At 43.0% G+C, this 4169-nt stretch overlaps 1 pseudogene; it reads left to right on the forward strand.

Moving 5' to 3' along the window:
* The first annotated feature begins 480 nt into the window (after positions 1 to 480).
* On the forward strand, positions 481 to 3859 carry LOC103350253 (autophagy-related protein 13-like; annotated as a pseudogene).
* The last annotated feature ends 310 nt before the right edge of the window (positions 3860 to 4169 follow it).

Raw genomic sequence — 4169 nt, forward strand, 5'->3', positions numbered from 1 at the left:
TAAAATTTATATAAAACCTGGAGAATCATGAATAAGCATGAATAGCCTGCTATGGGAGGTCTGAGTGTGGAGATCACACTCAAGACTTCTGAGGGACATCTATGGAGCTGGAAATTTGGTGTCTTGGACAAAAAGTGTGATGAAGAAATCAAAGTTTTCTACATGGTCTACAACAGACTGTCACTGCTGCTAAACTTCTTGCAATAACTAGGGTAAGACCAGCCCTTAGCCTTGCCAGAAAACAAGGGCATGAACAGTCCATGTTGTACAGGATATGCTTGGGAGAAGATCAGTTGAATGACCTAAGCTTCCAGACTGTTTGTGTTGCGATTGTGGGCACCCCCATAGGCACTGCCACTCTTTCTTATGCTTACATATTTAACTTGGCATTCCTGTCAACTAGGCAATTTGAGAGGACCCACTTTGACCATTCTGTGGACCGTCCTTTGCCCTCATTCCTCCTCCCTTCCATTCCACCTAATGGTTCCTGGGAAGAAAGGTGCCCAGGCTGACCAGGAGAGATTGGCAACCAATACCTCTTGTGATGGGGCCCATTCTGCTGTCATGCCTTCCAGTACTGAGAGCACAGAAACCATTTCAAATAGCATTAAAAAATGGGCCTACCCCCACGATGTCCTGGAGTCCATATTTGTCCAAAAATCAGGGGTATTTGTCAACATATCTATCAACTAGAGGACCATGATGGATCTGGGCATAAAATTTACCATGTTTGCTCTCAAAGATTTGAAGCTGGAGGACATTGATCCCATGGTGGACACCCCAGATTCCCCAGACATGGCGTGCAGCTGCACTCTGATGACAGCAGTGCCAATGCCCATGATGACTTTGTTATGAACAACTTTATGACAAGCCCACGGCCAGCATCATATTGAATGGGGAAAAGTTGAAAGCATTCCTACTGGGATGCGGTACCAGACATGGATGCCCAATCTCACCATTGCTATTCAGTATAGTACTAGAAGTTTTATCCAGAGCCATTAGGCAAGAAAAAGAAATCAAAGGGATACCAATTGGGAAGGAAGAAGTCAAATTATCACTATTTGCAGATGACATGATTTTTTATTTAGGGGATTTAAAGAACTCCACTAAGAGACTATTGGAACTCATAGAAGAGTTTGGTAAAGTAGCAGAATATAAAATCAATACACAAAAATCAACAGCCTTTGTATACACAGACAATGCCATGGTTGAGAAAGAACTTCTAAGATCAATCCCATTCACACTAGCTACCAAAAAATCAAATACTTGGAATAAACTTAACCAAGGATGTCAAATATCTCTGCGATGAGAATTACAAAATGTTAAAGAAAGAAATAGAAGATACAAAAGAATGGAAAAATCTTCGATGTTCATGGATTGGAAGAATCAACATCATCAAAATGTCCATTCTTCTAAAAGCAATTTGCAGATTCAATGCGATACCAATCAAAATAACAAAGACACTCTCAGATCTGGAAAAAATGGTGCTGAAATTTATGTGGAGGCATAGGAGACCTCGAATAGCTAAAGCAACCTTATACAACAAAAACAGGGCCAGAGGCATCACAACACCAAATTTCAAGACATACTGAAGTAGACAGGCATACAGGTTAAAATTGATTAGGGTTGTGAGCTGGAACACCACGCCTTCGCCACTCCCCTGTGTGACCTCATGCCCCTACCTGGTCACACCTGAGTGCCCACCTTCCAATCAGGTTAATTAACCACTCCTCTTTGAAAGTGGATTAAAAGCCTGGGACAGGGTGTGTCTGGCCTTTCTTCCTTTTTTTTCTTGCCCTAGCCTCTTGCCAGTAGGGGGCTGGCTGCAGCCCTGAGCCTCCAAGACGAGTGGCCTTGGGCCACCCGCCCCATGCTTCCTGGCCTAGATGTTCTTCCACATGGCTGGTTCCTGGTACTTGGTATGAGCCCGGATCTACCTCTCTCTTACAGATAAAGCCCTCACTCTCCTATGATTTCTCTCACTGAATAAAAGCTTAAAATGTACCATGCTGCCTCAATCATTAATGCTGGTATTTAGAATTCTTCTCTAAATATCACGCAAGAACCATCTTGGGCTTATTAATATTGGATATTATTAATAAGCATATGGTGATATTGTATTGTAAGAGTGTCACAAAACACACCAAACACTGGAGTAAGGGAAGTTTACTGGGGAAAACCAAGCAGACCGGAGGGAAGGGGTGAAGAAGGAAAAAGAGAGAGAATGAGACAGAGACAGAGTTTAGAAGACAGAGAGAAAGAGAGAGAGAGAGTGAGACGAGAGGAGAGAGGAACCGAGAGAAAGTGAGAGAGAGAGAAGAGAGAGAGTGAGCAAGAGAGAGCGAGACTAGAGAGAGGAGAGAACAAGTGAGAGAGAGCCAAGAGAGAGAAGAACCACGTGTTCAGGAACAGGTCCTTTTAACACTTTGTCGGAGGGCAGGCAGGGAAGCAGTGAATCCCATTAGGATGAGGGTGGAGCTTGACAATGGTGGTTGGGCCATGTGCCCACCTGGCTTCCAGCAATGGCGGTGGGGGCTACAGCATAGGATGGTGTCAGGGTGTAGATTGTGCCATAGATAAGACTGCACCATTTCCCTAACATCTATGGCACCCCAAATTCCAACATCATATGGCGACCCAGATGAGGAACTTTAAGAGGCCACATTTTGATATATATTTTAGGGGGCCAAATTCCGATATCAATACTACAGGGAAGTTATAATCAAAACAGCATGGTACTGGAACAAACATACATGGATAGACCAATGGAAAAGAATAGAAACACCAAAAATGAATCCAAATATCTACAACCAACTTATATTTGATCAAGAAGCTAAAACTAATTCCTGAAGCAAGGACAGTCTATTCAACAATGATGCTGGGAAAATGGATTTCCACATGCAGAAGTATGAAGCAAGACCCCTACCTTACACTCAACATGGATTAAAGATCTAAATCTACGACCCAACACTATCAAATTATTAGAAAACATCAGAGGCACAGACAAGGAATTCTTGGAAAAGACTCAAGAGGCACAAGCAGCTAAAGCCAAAATTAACGACTGGGATTACATCAAATTGAGACGTTTCTGTACTGCAAAACAAACAGTCAGGAAAGTGAAGAGGGAACTGACAGAATGGGAAAAAATATTTGTAAACTATGCAACTGATAAAGGATTAATAACTAGAATCTACAAAGAGATCAAGAAACTCCAAAACAACAAATCAAGCAACTCACTCAAGAGATGGGCCAAGGACCTAAATAGACATTTTTCAAAATAGGAAATCCAAATGGCCAACAGACACATGAAAAAATGTTCAGTATCACAAGCAATCAAGGAAATGCAAATCAAAACCACAATGAGTTTTCACCTTACCCCACATAGAATGGCTTTCATACAGAAATCTACCAACAACAGATGCTGGCGAGGATGTGGGGAAAAAGGGACACTAACCCACTGTTGGTGGGAATGCAAACTGGCAAAGCCACTATGGAAGATAGTTTGGAGCTACCTCAGAAATCTGAATATAGCCCTACCATAGGACCCAGCCATCCCACTCCTTGGAATTTACCCAAGGGAAATTAAATTGGCAAATAAAAGAGCTGTCTACACCTCAATGTTTATTGCAGCTCAACTTATAATAGCTAAGACATAAACTGGCTTTTTCTAAAGAAGGGATTCTTCCAATGTATTTGGGGACTCTATCAGGAATTTCAGAGCCCTCCTCTGCTGAGCAGCCTCTCCATACATATCAGAGCACAGTTCAAGGCTGAAGACTTGGGCTCAATACCTGAGAAACTAGCTGTGAATGAGAAGAATGTCCAAGAATTTGAAGCCTTCATGGAATCCCTGAAATAAAAGTCTCCTGGGGAGCCAGTGGCATCCCTTGTTGCGGCCCTGGGGAAAAAGCCTCTCACCCATCAGCCGCTCCCATAACCCCTCCTGCCCAGTCAGTTGAGGGCATGATGGTCTTTCCATAGGGACCCAGTAGTTCCTGCCCTCAGACCCCCTGAAGAGTCTGTGGCACCAATGAAGCCCAAAAACTAAATGTTTGAGATAACTCATCCTTCTGGTCTCAGAGATGGGCAGATCCTTTGTAGGCTCTTTTTGTTGTCTCCTTTGTTCCTGGAGTCTTCCTCTTTCTTTTTTTCCCTCTCTACCCCATGCC

The sequence above is a fragment of the Oryctolagus cuniculus genome, chromosome 7, assembly GCF_964237555.1.
Source record: "Oryctolagus cuniculus chromosome 7, mOryCun1.1, whole genome shotgun sequence".
Lineage (NCBI taxonomy): Eukaryota > Metazoa > Chordata > Mammalia > Lagomorpha > Leporidae > Oryctolagus > Oryctolagus cuniculus.